Here is a 10,016-nt window from a genome sequence, read left to right as displayed (position 1 = left end):
ATACACAGTTCCACGTCTTAAAAACAAATAAAAACAATTATCTATCGAAATGCAGCGGAAAAGGAAAACAAACTAAACCATCTAATCTTCAGCTTCAGCTGGCGAAGACGGCTCCACACCACAGGCACTCTCGACGGCGGACTGAACCTCACTTCAACCTTCGGAACAACCTTCTGACTCAGGCTCTGGCACTTGCTCTGGTGGGGGAAAAATTAAGCAAGGCTGAGTACAAACCACCGTACTCAACAAGTAACACCCAAGAGAGGAGAATAATGAATGCAACAGGGTATCAAGGATAGGCTAAGGTTAAATTGCACAAAGCTGCAGTAATTTGGCAAAACAGTAAATAAAAATAGTCGGAAATAAAAGTAAAGTAAACATTTAAAATAATCATCCACTGTCCAACGTTACACCACGTTGCAACAGGCCCAGACCGCTGTCGAACGTTACACCACGTAGCGACAGGGTCAACCCTCTGTCCAACGTTAAACCACGTTGCGACAGACCCAGACCACTGCCAACGTTACACCACATTGCGCAGGGTCAAACCAGTTCCAAGATTAATAAAATTATTAAAGAGGTTCAACTAATCCCAGTGAATCTGTCAGTTCGCCCAATAACCGCGGGCATGGCTATTCGAATAGTTTTACTCTGCAGAGGTGTACAACTTTACCCACAAGACATGGCTGCCAAGCATGTTACCATGCCCCAACGTATCACCACGATACCTCAGTACGGAAACCATGATAAGACCTTTCACCTAGCCCTCCCTAGACAATCGCACCACACTTCAGGTTTCACCCCCTCCTTTACACCAAGTCGGGCAGTCCCCTCTTGTGCCTTGGTAGATCCGGAAGCAGGAGAAGCTTTCGTACACCACGATTGCCCGTCCATACTCCATCACGCCTACCCTTGCTTGGGTACGTCGAATAGGGACAAGCTAGATTACGAGTCTCACCGTTGCCCATTCTGGCTTGTGGTTAGTACGTGTAAGACCTTCAGGGTTTCCTGAGAACCGGTCCTTAATTGCTATGGGCACGACTCTCAAAACCATGCACCCACAGCCCACCATAAGCAATATTTTAGTTGTATTAATCCACCTCGGGAAATGAATAATGAAAGCAACCATTGAAGGTGTACCAAAGTGCAACAATAATTAAATAATAATTGGTGAGCTAGTTGAACTAAGCATGGCTAAGCATTGACTAACCCTAATTCTAGTCAAATTAACCCTGGGATGACAATAATAAATGGGAATCAATGGATATATTGGTAAATTCCCAATAGATAAATACAATAGATAGATTTGCATAAAACAATGCATGTTTGAATGTAAAAGCAGGGGATTTTATAAACATAGGTTCAATATGATCAAAGAAGGGTGCCACTTGCCTTGCTTAGACCCACGAGGAACTTCGACGACGACTTCGAGAACGAACGGCGCTGCGACGGGGTCAAAACCTACGACAAACAAGGCAAAACAAGAAAAACAGGCTAAAAAACTACTGAAACAGAGAAAGAAACTATTTTTAATGGATTCTTGGCATTTTTCTGGATTTAATGAAACTTGAATGGACCTAAACGGAGACTAGATGAATTACTTATGAATTTTAGAAGTTCTCTGGGTTTTTTAGCTAAACAGAAAAGTCCTAAATCAATTATTGCGCAATTAATGGGGCTGCTGACGTCAGCGAGGAGAGAGGAGGCTGACGGCTGACAGGTGGGGACCACCTGTCAGTGGGAGAGAGGGGAAGTGGGTGGCTGACACGCGGGCCCGGGGAGGAGAGAGAGAGGAAGGGAGGGCGCGGTGGCGGCTGACGGGTGGGACCCGTCGGTCGGCGACCGTGGAACAGAGAGGAGAGGAGCGGGGTCCGGCCGGGAGAGGGAGAGGGGCGGCAACGCCCGGGCGGCGGTGGACGGCGACCGGCGGAGGACGGCGCCCGGCGACGAGCGGCGCGAACTGGCGGGCGAACCGGCGGAGATGGCGACGGCAGCCGGGAAGCGGGAATGTCGGCGGTGCGAGCAGCGGCGGCGGGAGCGGCGGAGACGGCGAGGGCCGAGGAGAAAGGGGAGGTGGCGGTGGCAACTGAGAAGGTGGCGATGGCAAAGGTGGTGACGAGAACGGCGACGACGAGTCAGCGCGGAGGAGGCGGAGACCGCGACGGGGTGGCGCGGCTCAGAGCGGCGACGAGCGGCGGGAGGGAAAGACGGTGACGGACGCCGGCAGCGGGGCTTGGCGACCGTGCGATGACGGTGACGAAGGGCGGAGATGAAGGTGGTGGTGGGCGGAGGGGCGACGGCGACTCAAAGATGACGATTGCGACGAAGTGGGGAACGGCGGCGTGGAGACATGGCCGAGAGGGAGAGGGATCGGGGCGGCGCGGCGGTGAGTCAGCCAGCAGCGCGGCGGGCGGAGGAGCTCAGCGACGACGTCGCGAGGGAGAGGGGGATGAGATGCGGCGTTCAGCCGGGGAGGGGGCGACGGCGCAGCAACGACGGCGTCGGCGACGACAAGCGGGCGGCGACGGCGACGACGGCGGGACGACGACGACCGGCGTCCGACGACAGCGCGTGGCGCGCGACCGAGCGCGGCGCACGGCGACGACGGCATGGCGACGGCGGGCGGGCGCGAGAAGCGGCCATGCGGGAAGGCGCGGGTGGCGCGAGGACAGCGTGACAACGGCGGAGCTGGGCGACGGTCTGGCAGGGGCCGCCGGCGACCGGCGGAGTCCGACGACGACGGCGCGGGGTGAGCTCGGAGGCGATGATGGAGGGAACGGGAGAGGGAGAGGGGAAATGCTCACCGGCGGCGACAAAGAAGGCGGCGCGTCGGCGAGGGCGAGGCGGAGGTGATGACGCAGACGCGCGGCGGCTGGCGACGCGCGGTGACGAGATAGGCCGACGGCGTCGAGACGACGAGCACGGCGGCGGGAGGGACGAAGGAGCGGTGACGACGCTCGGGTGCACACCGGCAGCGACGGAGGCCGGCGGGAGATCAGCGAAGATGAGGCGGCGGTGGTGACGCGGGTGGGCGGCGACGTCCGACGGCCGACAAGAAGATCGGCGGCTGACGGCGACGGTGGGGAGCGTCGGGCGGAGAGGGGGAAAGTGGCGGCGGGGCAGCGGCACGGGGATTTTATAGGGTGGCGGCGCCGGCTAGGGCGGAGCGGCCGGTGGAGACCGAGTCGACGACGCGGCAAACTCGGCGGCGGGAGTTGCGGCGGGGGTTGCAGCGGCGGCGCGGCGTCCGGAGGAGTCGGGCGGAGACGGAGTCGGCTGGCGCGGCGCGGCGCGGGCTGGCGCGGACGAAGCTTGGTCGCTGACAGGCGGGGCCCGCCTGTCAGTGGCGCAAGGGAGGAGGGAGGCGAGACGGACTTCGCCGCGAGCGCGGGCGAGCTAGCGAGCTGGGCCGGGCGGCGGCCCAGGCGGGGCGCGCGCGGGCGGAGGAGGCCGGAGCCGGTCGGCTGGGCCGGCCGAGAGGAAGTGGGCCGGCTCGGCTGGGCCGGCCCGGGAAGGGAAAAAGAGAAAGAAAAAGGAAAAAGAAAAGGGAGGGAGGAAAATTGGACTTCGGCCCAATTTGAGAAGGAAGGGAAAAAGAAAGGAAAAAGGAGGGAAAAAGGAAAACCCCACTTTTGCTGAATTTTAAATTATTTTGTTTGGCCAAATTTTATACTTCTGCAATTTAAATTTAAATCCTGTTAGTCGATTTGCGAGCCTCGATTTAATTGAATTAATTTTTTTTAGAGGGATTTTTCCTGAGTTAATTAAGCCAATTGTTATTTACGGATTTCTTTTTACGATTTAGGCTTGGGATAAAACTATGGGCGTGACACTCCGCCTCGCCGCCGCCGTGCGATCTCGCCACCGTTCGCCGCTCGTCGTTGCCCGTCCGCGTCGCCACCTCCGCCTCGACCTCGCCATCTCTCCGTCGGCCTTCGCCACCGCCGATGGGCACCCGAGCACCCTCACCGCCTCTTCGTCCCTGTCGCCGTCGCGCCCGACATCGTCGCTCGCGCGCCACCGACCACGCTCCGGACGTCGCCGCCACGTCTCCGCTCGCCGTCGCTCGTTCCCGGTCGTCGCCGACCTCGCCGCCACTTCCCCCGTCGCTGGTGAGCGCCTCCATCTTCCCTTCCCCCTCTCCCTTCCTTCCGCCATCATCGTCGGTACGCCCGTGTCGTTGCCTCATGCCGGAAGCCGCCTGCCGCCGCCGCCAGGTGGCTGCTCGACGTCGTTGTTGCCTCGCGGCGCCGTGTCATCGCCACCTCGCGACGCCAGGTGGCTGCCCTCCGCCGCCGCACGCCGTCGCCATCTCGGCCGCCTGTCGCCACCGTCTTCCTCCCCGCGCTGGAGCCGCCTCCGAGCCGTCTCCGCGTCACCTCGCGCTGCCCTCCCCTCCGCGGGCGCGTCGCCGCTCCTCCCCGTCGGTGCGCGCCGCCGAGGTCGCCGCGCCCCGCCGCCGGTTGCCACCGCCGAGCGCCGCCGGTCGCCATCTCCCTCTCCTCCCCTGTTTTCCTTGCCCCCCGACGGGTGGACCCCACCCGTCGGCCTCTCCGTCTCTCTCGCCACCCCGGGCCCACTCGTCAGTCAGCACCACCTCTTCCTCTCTCTCTTCCCCGGGCCCGCACGTCATCCTCCCCTCACCCCTCCCTTTCACTGCCTGCGGGGCCCACCTGTCGGCGCCGTCTCCCTCTCTCCTCGCTGACGTCAGCAGGCCAATTAATTGCACAATAATTGATTTAGGACTTTTCTTTTTAGCTAAAAAACCCGGAAAACTTCTAAAATTCATATCTAATTCATCTAGTCTCCGTTTAGGTCCATTCAAATTTCATTAAATTCATAAAATTGTCAAGAATCCATTAAAAATACTTTCTTTTACTATTTCAGTAGAGTTTGTGCCTGTTTTATTTATTTTTGTGCTTTGTCGCTTAGATTCAGACCCCACCGAAGAGCCGGTTTATTTCAAGATCGTTGCCGAAGTTCCCCAAGGACCAAAGCAAGGCAAGTGACACTCATCTTTGATCATATTAAGCCTATTATTGCAAATTCCCTGCTTAATTTATTCAAATATGCATTGTTTTAATTAAAGTATTTACTATTTTATTTTCCAGGTAATCCCTATTATCATGCCGTTGTTTACCCAACTTTATTCATGCTGGACCAGGGGTAACTTGACTAGAGTTAGGCCTAGGTCAATACTTAGCCGTGCTTAGATCAAGTAGCTCATGGGATCACATTTAATCATGATTAGCTCTGAATAGCTATTATAATGATTCATTACCCGGTTCGGGTTAATGTCAACTAAAATATTGCTAATGGTGGGTCATGGGTGCTTGGTTTTGAGTGTTGCGCCCATGACAATTAAGGACCGGTTCGCAGGAAACCCTGGAAGTTATTTCCGTGCTAACCACAAGCCAGAATGGGCAACGGTGGGGCTTGGAGTGTGATTGCGAACTATTCGATGTACCTAGGCAAGGGTGAGCGTGATGGAGTATGGATGGGAGTTGTGGTGTAACGATGGCCTATGCTGCTTCCAGATTCACCTAGGCACAAGAGGGGGCTGCCCGACTTGGTTTATAAGAGGGGACGAAACCGGAAGTGTGGTGCGATTGAATAGGGAGGGTTATGCGACGGGTCCTATCATAGTTGCCTTTCCGATATGCCGTGGTGGTATGTCGGCACACGTTCAAGTGTAGTGGGACTATGTCTTGTGGGTACAGTAGTACACCTCTGATCAGAGTAAATCTATTCGAATAGCCGTGCCCACGGTTAAGGGCGAGCTCCTAGCTTCACTATGATTAGTGAACCTTTAATAACTTGGGTAAACTGGTTCTCACTTGGGACTACTGCAACGTGGTGTAACGTTAAGTAGTGGTTGGGCCTGTTTCAACGTGGTGTAACGTTGGACAGTGTTGTGGTATTTTACAAGTGTTATTTACTTACTCTTTAATTTATTCAATTACTTCTATTCACTTTAATCTCTGCTATTCATTTAAATGCTGCTTTATTGCGACTAGCCCTAGCCTGCCCTTGATTATCCCTATGCATCATTTATTGTCCTCTTTTCCGTGTTACTTGTTGAGTACGGTGGTTTGTACTCAGCCTTGCCTAATTTTCCCCCTTCAGAGTAAGAAGTTGAGTCCGATGGAGGTGACTCTCAGGAGTGAGCTGGTCTGCCGTCGAAGCTTTGCCTGTGGACTGGAGCCGTACCCGCTGGAGCTAGTCTACCTTCCTTTCCGTTGCATTTTCGTTAGAATAAATGTTATTTTCAGTTGTTCCTAAGAACGATGGTTATGTAATCAACATTGTCTTTTTGTGTACCCTGGCTGGTCCTGGACAGGGATTTTAATACACAATTAAGTTCGAAAATTCGAGTGAGGAATTTCTGGGCGTGACAGTGGAGAAGAGTTGGTGGGTGGAGGGCGCCGGTGGGTGGAGAGGCATTGACGGCTGGAGGGCAGTCATAGGAGCTGGAGGGGGCCGAAGGTCGCCGGCGGCTGGAGGGGCGCCAACGGCCCAACCCTAACAAGGGGCGGTGCCTACTGGAGGCATACGGAGGGGAAGGGGACGTAAAACAGAACAATAAATGAAATATTTTTTCCCATAACCAGTGGCAGGTAGGTAAATATTTTACCCCAAAAGCCAATGAAACCAGGCGATAGATGTGCTTTGGATTTGTACTAGAGTAAAAGAAGCTTTTGGACAAAGCATGCTATGGCTTTTTGGCCCATTGGTTGGCTTTTGCAAAAGCAAAAGTAGGTTGAAAAGTCCAACCAAAGGCACGTTTAGCCAGCATGGGTTTATGAGAAAGCCTATGATCATTGGATTAAAAGGGGCCTAGTGTTTATTTTGAGATGGGGAGGTGTATTGTAGTTGTTGCGCCTGATGGTTCAATGATTACTATCATGATGAAGCGTGCTCTGTGCGTCAATCTATTTGGAAGTAAATAATAAGTAGGAGAAGTTAGAAAGACAGAGATCCAAGGGGGGAATGTTAGTTATGATCTCCAAAGGGGGATCGGAGACCGGTCCCCTACTCTGCCTATGTGCTTTGATCGGGGGCACCAACCAATTCATTGGCCGTGGGCCCCTCTCACGCAGCGCATACATATAAGAAGGGGAGGCGGCGGCGCGAAGAGATTGATGAGTTTTTCCGTGTACACGTGCTCTCTGAAAAACCTAGACACCACCAATCTGAGTCCTACGCTAAAGTGAGGGGAAGCCTACCGCCTTGTGTCACAACCATCGTTGTCCATGCTGTCACCACCACGGGTCAGTCTCGCCGTCGCCATCGCCATGGCTGTCAAAACCACCGACATCATCGTCGCCGTCGTCACCGTCCTCGACATCGCCATTGCCGTTCTCATCCTCGCTGCCGCCGTGGCTGCATCCACCTACAAGAAGCAAAGGTAGGTTCCATTCTCTCTCTTCCCCTCTCTACAACATCATAGAGCATCTGTCATATTCACAAGAACAAGAAAATGAACCCCTAGATCCGCACCTAGTGATCCCACAATACTAACAGGTATGCCTCCCAGCAAAGCACCCAGCCACCGACCCCTTCTCCAACACCCTCCTCTTCCATCTCCTCTGCTTGATGGTTGGTTTCAGTTTATGGCTCGGTTAATTGTGTGATTTTAGGAGTGTATATGGGTCTTTGGGTATTTGTTCCTATGTATGTCTGGATGTTGGTTGTGTGTGTTTTAACTTATGAAAATTTTACAATCCTTAAGTAGGTACTGAGAAGTATCACAATTTTAGTGTAAAATTTGATACCTACTAGTACCTAGGTATCAAGAGGTACCAAAATTTCACACTAAATTTTTTTACCAATACAAATACATTATTGGTGCTGCTAATTTGGTGTCGAATGGAAAACTAGACATGTAGGCCATTTCCGACAAGCATCTGTTGGTCCTTGTAGTAGGAATTTTTTTGAGAAATAACATTATTTTAATGAAAAATCGCAAGATTAGAGACCATATGTGGAAAATCACAATTTTAACACCCTGTCGAACAGTGGATGTTCGATTTAGGCCCTGTCGAACTGCTGCTGTTCGAGAGGGGACCCTATCGAACACCAGGGCCCACCACCTGGTGTTGAGGGGGCCTGTCGAACTGCAAAAGGTTGACAGGCCCCCTTGTCGAACTGCCAAAGGTTGACAGGCCCCCCTACCGCCTCAGTCGAACGATATGGTGTTCGGCAAGCACTTGTGGAGGGCCTGTCGAACTGCCCCGAACACGGGGCAGTTCGACAGACCCCTAACATTGCAATTTTTCATGCATGGCCTCTAATCTTACGATTTTTCATTAAAATAATATTATTTCTAAAAAAAATTCTTGTAGTAGTGTGTGAAGATCATATTTTAGCAGTCTCATGTGCACCACAATTGGCATAGCAAATCAATCTAATCAATTTTAAACCCATCTAGAGATGAACTTTGAGAAATGAGGAACTGTGTATCTTTGTCTCTTGATACTGTGATACTGCGATAATGTATTCCACAGGTACATTTAGATTCATTTTATACTTCATTTGTTTCAAGTCATAAGACATTTTAAATATTTCTTGAATCAAAATTTTTCAGTCCAACCAATTAAGTTTACAAAATATATAGCACCATCTACGTACGGCATCAACAATGTTTCATTAAATTCAAAATTAAATATCACGTCATTGTCAGCCCAACGATTTGAAAAAAACTTTAGCCAATTCATCTTGAACGATGTGTTTGGATTGGTTTGCGCTAAAATATCTTACGGGTTCTTTCAATTTTGGTCCTTGGGAGGGTGGAAAAATGGTGTTATTTGGTCCAGCATCGATCGATGCGTGCTGTTTTGGATTGGGTTTCGGCCCTCTTCTCGAGCATTTCACTAACAAAATTCGCTGATGGGCCTCACTTAACCTATTATATTTAAAAATCGGCCAATTAGGCCCAAAGTTGAAATGGTCCTGTTTCACTTCTCTTTTTTTAAAAAATAAAATAAAAAATGCCTTGTTTTGATCATGTGCAAAACTCTAACGAGCAATAGAATAAATTCCGACGGGACCACCGGCCAGAAGAAATAAAATGAAACTGAACAAAGATATTGGCTCACGTAGGAGCACGTAAGTGTAATTACAAATGTATTTGAGCTTCTAATTATTTTCTTCGATCGAGGCCATGTATATGCCAATCTGGGTTCCTTTTTCTCGAGAAAATTACCCCACTTGATTTGGTAATTAACCGGCTTACAATTATTCTGCTTTTAATTATTCACGCTCACTGTCACTGAAGTAACTACTGTAGTAATTACTTAATTACTGTCGTTTCTAACCCCATTTGATTTGATAACAAGCTTACAAAGTACCCCACTATAGTAATTAGAGAAATGATATAGTGTCGATTGCCGATCAACTGGTTCAAATCAAGGTCATATCTCTCCCTCTCTGTGTGTTTGTAGCATGCTAGACTGGTGCATGGTATGGATTCATGCAAGTAAAAGTAAGGCTTCAAATGATTTATTTTAATTATAAAATACATATACTATTTTCCAACTGATTGCACATTTGTACTTGTTATAACTATTTTTTTGCCGTAAAATATTTGATGATTGTTTTTTTATGAAAATAAATATATACATTTTCAATTGTCGATATTTTATTGTGTGAAAGTGAGAGATATATATAGAGAGAGTCTAGCTACGGTGAGTTGCAACTCACGGGCTACTACATGAGTCGGGGTCCAAGAACCATATAAATCGAAATTTAGAGATAATTTGATATGTGTTTGGACCTCGACTCACGAAGCAAACACATGAGTTGCAACTCACCAGACACACACACACACATATATATATATATATATATATATATATATATAAACTGGAATCTTGCTGTCTCTCATGTTTTGTTTTAAATGTTTCGATGGCTAAACCTTTTTGTTCAGAAAATATTTGATTTGCTTAACGGTCAACCGAATCATTTGGATCGCCCAATTTTTGGGTAGCAGCGATCAGACGCTTGACATTTTTAGT

The sequence above is a fragment of the Oryza brachyantha genome, chromosome 10 (assembly GCF_000231095.2).
Source record: "Oryza brachyantha chromosome 10, ObraRS2, whole genome shotgun sequence".
NCBI classification, from domain to species: Eukaryota; Viridiplantae; Streptophyta; class Magnoliopsida; order Poales; family Poaceae; genus Oryza; species Oryza brachyantha.
The sequence above is the reverse complement of the archived record's forward strand: the minus strand, read 5'-3'. Positions refer to the sequence as shown.